The 10,560-nt window shown below is 43.7% G+C and overlaps 1 protein-coding gene across 6 annotated transcripts in view; it reads right to left on the bottom strand.

Moving 5' to 3' along the window:
• Positions 1–8,715: 8,715 nt before the first annotated feature.
• The window catches only part of LOC144728055 (CUGBP Elav-like family member 1), a 48,362-nt gene continuing 46,517 nt past the window's right edge, over positions 8,716–10,560 (bottom strand). For all 6 annotated transcript variants that reach the window (XM_078607283.1, XM_078607288.1, XM_078607287.1 and 3 more), the window contains one exon: positions 8,716–9,639. The gene's annotated coding sequence lies outside the window, so the exon portion shown is untranslated. The remainder of the gene's footprint in view (positions 9,640–10,560) is intronic.

Genomic DNA, 10,560 nt, shown 5'->3' with positions numbered 1-10,560 from the left:
GGGTGAGCGAGGTGGTGGGGTGAGTGGTGTCGGTGGGGTGAGCGGGGTGGGTGGGGTGAGCGGGGTGATGGGGTGAGCGGGGTGGTGGGGTGAGCGGGGTGGTGGGGTGAGCGGGGTGGTGGGGTGAGCGGGATGAGTGGGGTGGTGGGGTGAGTGGGGTAGTGGGATGAGTGGGGTAGTGGGATGAGTGGGGTGGGTGGGGTGAGTGGGGTGGGTGGGTGGGGTGAGTGGGGTGGATGGGGTGGATGGGGTGGTGGGGTGAGCGGGGTGGTGGGGTGAGTGGTGTCGTGGGGTGAGCGGGGTGGGTGGGGTGAGTGGGGAGGTGGGGTGAGTGGTGTCGTGGGGTGAGCGGGGTGGGTGGGGTGAGCGGGGTGATGGGGTGAGCGGGGTGGTGGGGTGAGCGGGGTGGTGGGGTGAGCGGGATGAGTGGGGTGGTGGGGTGAGTGGGGTATGAGTGGGGTGAGTGGGGTGGATGGGGTGGATGGGGTGGTGGGGTGAGCGGGGTGGTGGGGTGAGTGGTGTCGTGGGGTGAGCGGGGTGGGTGGGGTGAGTTGGGTGAGTGGGATGGTGGGGTGAGTGGGGTGGTGGGATGGTGGGGTGAGTGGGGAGGTGGGGTGAGTGGTGTCGTGGGGTGAGGGGGGTGGGTGGGGTGAGCGGGGTGGGTGGGGTGAGCGGGGTGGTGGGATGAGCGGGGTGGTGGGGTGAGCGGGGTGAGCGGGGTGGTGGGGTGAGTGCGATGGTGGGGTGAGTGGGTTGGTGGGGTGAGTGGGGTGGTGGGGTGAGCGGGGTGAGTGGGGTGGTGGGGTGAGTGCGGTGGTGGGGTGAGCCGGGTGGTGGGGTGAGCGGGGTAGTGGGATGAGTGGGTTGGTTGGGGTGCAAACAGCCACGCCAGAAATCCCAAGCGGTGCCTCTACCTGATGAGCAGCTGCTGATTTTTGGTTTCTTCCCAAGGGGTGGTGCTGGCACGGCTTTAAAAGCCCTCTGGCGGTCAAGTGGCCGAACCGGGAGGGCGTTCGCCGCTTGCTGTAAGACGTTCACGGCTCGAAGCCAGCGGCCACCCCGATTATTACCGCGAGTGTAATAACTAATAAAGGCTGCTACACAACGTTACAGATGCTCTGTGGCGAGTGCAAGCCATTGTGTGCCGCGGCTGCAATAAATTTGCACGGGATGAAAAGCCACTTCGTTGAGCTATCATTTGTGATAGTCTTCTGAAAAAAAGAGCTCTATAGCTCGGTAGGCCTTATTTGGTTAAAAAAAAACTTCGTTTTAGAATATTTATTTATAGTTAGATATTTTTTAGACACTATTTGGTCTTTAACTTTCTGAACCCATGCCTCTACTGAACATAAGTGAAAAAGAGCTTCACATTTAATTTGATTTCTCCAAGATAAAAAAAAACGTATTCTCAATATCTGCCAAATTCGATTACCCGCAATCGATTAGGATTACACACAGCAATATTGGCAGTAGTAGCAACATCCCGATATGGAATTTCGCGGAGACGGGAATAGACTGCCATTCATTGTTTAGTGCAGTGCGGTCATTACTGACTGGCCTAAGATCATAGATACAGGGACTCGACTTATAAACGAGTTAGGTTCCAGAGGTCTGTTCGTAAGTCGATTTGTTCAAGTCCAACTTTACTCCTGTCGATTCCAAACATGTTGTTCGGCATGCACACCAAACACGGGGAATCCCTTCAATAGTTGTATAATATCCTGTAGATGTCATTAATTCCTCACGTTCTGCAGATGTAGATGCCACCACCGCCATCTATTTATTATTGCGCCGCGGTTGAACTTGCGACTCTCGGTCCGAACAGGCAACTGGACATACGGCCATGTTAGTTCGTATCTCTGAATGTTCCTAAGTAGAAGAGTCTCTGTCCTCTTATTGTAAAACTCGGCGAATACGTCGACGGAAATATAGAACGGGCGACGTTTCGGGCAAAGAGCATTCAGAACATTTTTTTTTCTTTGCAATAAAAGCCAATGCTCGACACAGGGCAGCTATTATTTGCTTTCGAAGGCGGTGGAACGGACGAATGTGTCGAGTTGAATCCAGATGAATCACGGTTCCCAGCGGTTGCCACCAACATTGCTATTACTCCAGAGCCAACCCAAAACCAACCCGCCTTATATCAAATAACCAGAACGTCATTCGCATCTCAGAAAAAGGTCACATTCCGTCACTAACACTGACCTTAAATCGAAAGAAAATGTATTTAATAGGTGACGTTTTGGGCAATCTCTTCTTCATAGCACAAACTATGAGAAATTAGTATTTGCCTGCAACATTTCATTTTTCATAATGTAGATGTGCGTATAAAGTGACTACAGTTTTAGAATTCCGTATCAAGTATTATGGTTTCATATTTCTCTCAGGGTTACGATTTGTTAAGTCCTTTTAGACGCTTCCATGCTCCCACCATTGATTATGCCTTAATTAACTTCGCAGTTTTAGGATTTATTCTCATTCTATTTACCGATGGTTGTACGGAAGTTCCGATCTTCGGTTTGGCATTTTTCATCTCTCCTTTAGTGCAGTAATTAGTCACTGGCCTGAGACCATCACATTTACTGCAGTTGAAAATCACTTTAATCACTACGGTATAAATGTTTGTGCACAAACGTCCGATTTTTGCATCATTGCCGGGTACGTAGCGCGCCGCACTACGAACCCAGCCGCTCCAGTTATATTCCCGTCCACGGCCAACACCAGTGACGAGTGCGTGAATCGGTCCTGAGGCTCCACTAAGTCGACTCAGACTCAAATGAGTAGCTAGTGCGGTGTGTAAACATTGCCACTGGGGGAGACGAAGGCGACCGGGAGTGGTCCTGGCCACCCACCCTCTCGTGTGCAGTGCCGACCTTCAATAGGTGCTCGCTAACAGCACTTTCCCCTACAAGTCTGTTTAGGCTAAACGGGGGCTATATTTGTATTTGTGCACACACACGTACATAGCTATGGATTTGTTTCAGGTGATTGCACTATCGCGTGGTCAAAATTCGAGTTACGGGTGTTTTTGCACACACACACAACACTTTTGTGAAAAGCCATCAAAGCGAAAAAGAGACAAACGAGGCAACCCGCACAGACCGAAGGACAAGCTAGCAAACTACACAAGTTTGACGTTTATTTCTTTAAAGTTTTTTTCCTTCTTCCAAATAACAAATCGTACACACAAAACCGACGTTATTTAAGTGAAAGGAAAGGTTTGGGGGAATGGGATGAAGGTTGGTGGTTGGAATATAACAATCAACAAAGATGCACAATGCAGGAAAAAACGCATTTTCATGTATACAGTAGATTTCTTAGTACCTTGCTATTCAATCGCTTGGAACCTGTTTTGCTTAAAATGTAAAGTCTTGATTTTAATATAAACGAGATTTAATTTCAGTGGTCAAGGCAAGGGGCTTATAATTACATCGTAGTAATTTTAAAAGCCAATGCTTTGTTACTTATGGACAATTTATGATCGGGTATAAATAGGGGGAGACTTTTCCTTGAGTATAGACGTCAGAACAATGTTTAATTCTTAAGCAATGGTAATTCGATACATTATGACCTGTTAAGACATGCATCGCTTTCAGTTCAAAATAAGGACAGAAATTTCGGTCTTCCAAAACATTAAATATACTAATCCTCAAATTAAAAACACATCGATAACAGAACAAAAGATCTGCACACCAACCCTGTGGCTATGACCTGCAATCTTAAATGCCTGACGTACTAAACCATTAGACAGATCACGTGGATCTTGTTGGCACCAACGCAAAAAAAGAAAGCAATAGGACACACAAGCAAGCGATTATATCTACTCAAATCCTAAGCATGTCTGAGCTCAACAGCTTACACTCTTAAATCAAAGTACGCGTCTTGAAATTTTCGGGGGAACATCTTGCGTTTGGGCTCCGAGAGGAGAGCCACATGTTTGCAATCTGAGAGTAGTAGGACCAAAAGGCGCACAGAAGTTTGAAGCACTATCAACATAAACTTTGAGTATGACAGGCAAGGGGGGGAAAAATGAAATCTATAAATTATTTAATGCCACACTTCTGTCAAGGTTTAAGGAGATTCGGTACATCTCTTTAAGGAACATATCCAAATAAAATACGGAATTGTTCTAAAAAAAGTTCAATGTTAAATTGGAAGGAGTCGATGGGAGGCGGCGGTGGTTTACGTGGTGGCGTTATTTGTAGAAAAGTTAGTTTTGATTTTTGCAAATTTGCGTGTCAATGCGAGATAAACTTGTGCAGCAAAAAAAGATAACAAAAGCGTACTGGCAATACCGCATTTCTTAGACAAATCCCATTTTAAATATTTTGATTTGTTAAAAAGCACAAACAAAAGAAATCAGGCTTGCAACATACGTACCGTATCGATGTATACAAATTCCTTCATTGGCATTTTCACTCGCCTCCAAAAAACGTCCACTCGCAACTCCCCCCCCAGCCCTCCGTATTTTACCCGATGGTGGCTAAATTTTGGGTGGTGGTTGGGCTATTGAAAATAATGTAATAGTTAATTAAAAAAAAACACCTTTGAAGTCTTAACTGGAAGAACGTAATGAAATTGTACAAAAACACATTTGAGGCCAGCATTAAATTGGTGCAATTCTGATATTGGTGCAATGCTAATATTGATGCTATAAAACTAGAATACCCCACCCCCAATACAAGCAGTCCTGGGGCATCCCCCCCCCCTCTCCACAAAAACCAGCACTGTCCAAGCCTGGCAACGTATGGTCAAACGATCGCCATAACAAACATAGCAATAATGGATTTCAAATATCTGTACATTATTATTAAATGGATCCGTGGTTATATAATGCACTACACGCCATGCTAAAATGCATTCCCTTTCGTCAACTGTTTAAAGGAATAAAATACATTTAGCGTTGTGACAATGGTGGTTTCTTTTCCAGAACGCTTTCGGACTTACATCCCCAGAACCGTCATTGGCCAATGCACAAAGATACTCCCGTGTACAAGTGGATGGGGCTTCACTCCTTCAAGTGAACTTGTAAGAACAGCATGGCTAGAAATTATTGGGAGGCGATGTCCCTCTCTAATCGACTGTTTCCCTTCGCTTTACGCGGCTTCCGGTTTGTGCGATTTCACGCTGCATGTATGTGGCAAACCCATTTCTACCGTAAAATTTGCTGTTCAAGTGGTTGGAATTCACTCACCGGCCAGACGTACGACAGGATTGTTTGCGTACTGCATTGCCCGCTACTCCTCGGGCATGCAAGCTGTCTCTTGCGTTTTAATTTTGCCCCCCCCCTTTTTATTTTGGAACGCATCTACTGCATAAAGCGAGGGAAACCTGTACTTAATAAGTCAAATTCATGAGTTTGCAAAATACAAAGTTCTTATACAGTCATCCTATACACAAATAACGTCTCCGATTGCTAATTGTCCAGTCTCTCTACAGCTCATTTTCACCTTTCATCATGGTCCATCATGCATTTATAAGAATATTTCCCTTAATTGTCATGGCCCACAATAGGTCACCCCGCTTGCAAAAAGAAAAAGCTTACCTGGAGCTATAGTAATCGATGCAAACTTAAAATTTAAGGTTGCATTTTAATAGGCGCTCAATGTTTTATTAATTTTCACCTTATCATCATGGTAAAAAAAAGTGGGGGGGGGACCCGATCTTGGCCAACTGGGAGGGGTCCAGTGATTTTCAACATTTGTACTGGACATAGGGCATGGATGAGAAATTATTTTACTGTCATTGTCCGATACAGGAATTTAGTGTGCAAAAAAATAGCACCAGTGAATGTAAGCTAGGAGTTAAAGATACTGGGAAACCAATGCAGAGTATGTGGCATTGTGCACCGGTGTAGCTCACCCACGAGTGTAAAGCCCTTCCCCAAAAGATATACGTGGGAATGGTTTTCTTGACCGTGCATCTTAAAAAACCGCACGAAACCTGAATGACTTGAACACGCAGTAGGTCTTTCGCGACCAATATTATCCACGAGGTGTTTTTTAGGTTAGATCGCGTAAATAAATGCGTCGATAAACCCACTACCACCCGACATAACCAATAAGTAAGGTAAGCAAAACGTGCCAATTCGTTGGAGTGTAAAGTCACAGTAAAGTACTCGAATTGTAAATGTTGTGGGTTTACTCTCCAAACAGACCGGTGTGCTCTACAAGTAACGAATTGGTATGTTTTTTTACCATGACAAACCTTACTAATTGGCTGTGTCGGGTGGTGGCGGGTTTAATGACGCATTTATATTTACGCGATCTAACCCAAAAAAAGCTGTAGCCAATTGACTGCCCGAGACTCTCTTTTAGCGGGGGCGACTGGAGTACGATTGCCATCTCACGGCGAGAGCAATTCGTATCAATTCGAAAACGCTCGTACTACGGGTACTAGCATTTACACGACCAAAGGACGTTAACTACAATAACAGGTCAAGTAAATGGCGTGGATTGTGGCCTTAAGAATAGGGAGACCAGAGTAGAGGGGGCCCTACGAGACTGATACGCTATCCAAAAACACAGCTCACTAAACTTTTTCACGAGGAAGAATGTTAGTAAACGGTATGAAAAAGTTGCCGCTGCGGTGAACTTGCACAGTAACATTAAGGCAAGTCTCTAAAATATATTTCTCTTATCAGTGACACTTATTGTGAATGGTGAACTTTGCTTTCTCCACCAATGCCAAAACGGTCCCTGAAAATATTAAGTTTAACGTGTGACAGCGTTTGAGATCCACCCCCTTCAAACCCTGCATTATACATCGCATAGGATGGACACAAAACGAAAAGGTAAAAAAATAAAGAAAATATTAAACATTTCAGAAAAAAAACTCAGTGCGTCGACTAAAACAATTAGATCCATAACATCAACGTTAATGTCACTGAATGAGATGACAAAACACGTCTAACCCACAGGCTGTTGCCTGGCTCGCTGTGTTTTGTAAAGCATTTCTTAATAAACATATTTCATGTTAAAGTATCACGCAAGGCAAAAATGTTAACAAACTTCTGATCCTCACATTCCTATCATCAAGAGTCCTTGGGGCGTGGTTTTGGGACTCAGATGCTTTGTGGCGAAAGTAAAAAAACTATAGAAAATTACAATGAAAACAACTCAATTGGCCCACAATTCAAAACATTGAAAAAATAATCATGAGGAACCAATACAAAAAAAACATAAAATTCTACAGGTAAAGCAAACAAAAGACTTGGGTTAGGGAATGACTTACCAATGCAGCGTCTTTAGCATAAGAAACATTCAATGCCTCCAAAAGCGCAACTGCTTCGCATCAACGTTAACGTTTAAAGCTGCAGTTCCTTCAGCCTATAAACCATCATTTTTCACAGGATATCAAGACAATCAAAACAGTGATGGCCAGAAAATAATACGTGCGTATAAACAGTGTTTTCAGGATTCTCACAACAGAAGGCCCCAATTCAGTCACTAATAACTTCCAAAAGAATAGCAGTCAACCGGTCTTCTTAACCATGAAACTCAATTTAATTTACTTGCGTCCACTCAAGTTTAAGTGGAAACATTGGACTTCTCCAAATTATGGTAGTCAATACTGCCAAGGTGGTAACAGGAGCCTGTGTCTTTTACGCAACTGAATTGTAACCATGTGTTGAAGTCACCAGACCACAAGGTAACACACACACTGGAGGCCTGCCGTCAGTACGTGCTTCCCAAAGACAACGTTTGCAATGATCGGCCAAATTCGGTCCAAGCACACGAACTTTCTACGTGTTACCAAACTGATCGAAAGCCTAGCAGGTGATGGCCACGAGAAATGTTTAAATTATTTTCTTGCTTCGGTACAAAAGGTTTGCACAAACGCACCGCAAAAGAATTTATGACTGTAAAGAAAAGTCAAATGCTAATTAACCCAGAAATAAGGGGGAACCTTGGCCCTTTTCACACGGGGTCTTTGGGACAAAAAAAACGTTGGCAAAGTGAATGACGAAACGAAAGCTCTTTTGAAAGTATCAAATTTTAAATTGCAATGCCTGCTTTCACTCAACATGTGATAAAAACGGTGTCCAGCGATAGCTTTAGTCACCGTGCAAAATATATTTACCCGAGTCATGGGAAAACTGACAGGCAACCACGAGAAATGAATCCAAGCTCACGAACTATGACATGGGAGCACAAACATGACTGAACCATTGTCGCTTTTTTTGTTCCATTCGTATATTATACTCGGCCATTACAATACCAACATACACATGCTCGATTCTCCCATTAAATAAACTGACCAGGTAACTGGTCAGTAGACACCAACAAAGACAACTTTCAGATGGCAGCAACTTACGGTGTCCAAATAAAGAGTGAATTGCTAAAAAATATATATGAAGGTATTTACTCCAACGTTAATATGTTGACGGTTTCTAATTGTATCTTTCAGGTCAAAATATGATGCGTTTAAGTGGGCCATTTATAGATTTTTTTTTTTTAAAACAACTTGGCTGTCAAACACACGTGCACAAAACACGTTTTGGAGGGATTTCTTCTACACGCGTTCCCAACGCGTGTTGGTCGTGCGCAAAGGTGAAGTTTGCGCAAAGGTGAAGTTACGTCATTTTGCAGAGCACAAATGCACAACACAAACGAAAAGTACCGCCCAATTGAAAGCATCGAGATTCCACTGACATGGCATGTACTAAATTGACTAGCAGAGGCCGCAGAGGTCACGGCACATTAAACAAGCACAGAAGAGAGCAACATTTATTGAGGAAAAATCGTGACAAAATACAGTAGACTCTCGATGAACTGCACTTCAGTCAAGCCGAGTTAAATTTTATTCTGCAAGACACTCAAAAAAAGGAAACGTCACTTCTCCTCAGCCCTTTACTTTGTGCAGCCGTTGCCCAGAATACCCAACCCTCCCTCCTCCCTGTCTGCTTCAAGAAAATCTTGATTTCACTTAAGTCAATTAACCATAAAAACGTGTTCATCCACACAAACTGTCCCTATTAGGTGCAATTAATGGAGAGTCTAGTGCGGTTAAATTCAGAGGACAATCTTCTTCAACATCCCATATATTTTGCCTTTGTACAATGTTGTATTTTATACATAATGCGAGTCACGGTGCCAAATGTAGAAAAACGTTGCGAGTTGGTAGTCATGTATTTTGGGGGACAAATTTGCACATCTAGTTACAGGTGGTTTCATGATAAAAAAATAATAATTAAAACTTCCATGCATGTCACTCATTATAAAGACCAGGTTTATGGGACAACCTTTTTGTGAATAATTGGGCTCAAATGGAACAAATAGCAAACAAAAAAAACCACGTGGCAGATCACACAGACAATCCTGGCAGGTACTGTTGCTACGGCAAATACAGTTGCCACTTTACGCAGAATGCAAGCATGGGCATCTTTAAACATTTGTATTGGCACAAGTGATGGCCAGCGAGTATTCCAAGGCAGTCAAAATGAAGTTCATGTTGTATGTGTAACGAAATTAAACGATATATATAAAAAAACACCTTAAAATACGTAACCAAAGCACGATGGAACGGAGATCAGAGGTGAGCGGACAGGGACGGGACGATGACTGATTGGCTGGAGGACGTCACATGGTCACACCGACACGATTGTTAACGGCACAACCAACATCTAGAAGAAAAAAACTGCACAGGAAAAGAGAAAAAACAGGGGGGGGGGGGGAATTTGTTACGTGGAAACAAAAGCAACGACACAACAAGAAATTAAAACACTCAACGGGTACGACCTGGCAGTGAGCCGTTGCAGGAGTTGACTAGCGACAATGAAAAAAACCACACAAAAAACGTAATATTTTGGACTGCCACAACCAAGTAGAATCGTTTCACTTTATTAGAACTGCAATGTATAGTGGTTTAAAAAGGCACATTCCACTTTAGTAAGGATATACTTTAAACTTAAGTTTGGAATGTTATCTTTTATTACGAGTGCTCATCTTGTGCGGCTTTGAATTTCATCTAATAGCTTTGTGCTACTCCGTAAGCTTATATTTGGGGGAAGCCCATCTTCGAAACAAAATTCAGGCATAGCCATCTTCCAGCCGAGTCACAAAGAAAGTTAACACAGCACTGGTGGCATTTGTGTCAAATCTTTCAACAAGCACATTTGAAAACGTTAATTTGGGTTGAATATACGAGGTTCCATCTCAAAGCAATCACCACCGCTAAACAACTTGCCCTTCTGGAAGGACACTGCCTCTCCTGTTGCAGCGGGGAACATTGAGGCGCACAAAAAAAGTTGTCGGGGTGATGTTAATAACGCGATATCCTGTCGCTGTATTAAATCCAACTGGGCAGCGCCGAGATGGCATTTCTCAGCAGGCCACGTGTCCCTGCAGCAATGTTTATGGGTGCTGAAAATAAATCAAGGCTGTACAAACGATATCCTGCTTTCATGCACCGTGTCATATCGCAAGCGTCACTTTACAACGGCATCCCTGCACAACTTTCAAGTATCCCTTTTTTACGTGATCATGAGCATTACTGCAAATACTTTAGCATACCAATCAATTAGGAACAAAGTTAAAAAGCACACTGCCATGAAGAAAA

The sequence above is a fragment of the Lampetra planeri genome, chromosome 27, assembly GCF_965212315.1.
Source record: "Lampetra planeri chromosome 27, kcLamPlan1.2.h2, whole genome shotgun sequence".
NCBI classification, from domain to species: domain Eukaryota; kingdom Metazoa; phylum Chordata; class Hyperoartia; order Petromyzontiformes; family Petromyzontidae; genus Lampetra; species Lampetra planeri.
Note: the sequence above shows the minus strand (reverse complement) of the source record. Positions and strands in the feature narration are given on the sequence as shown.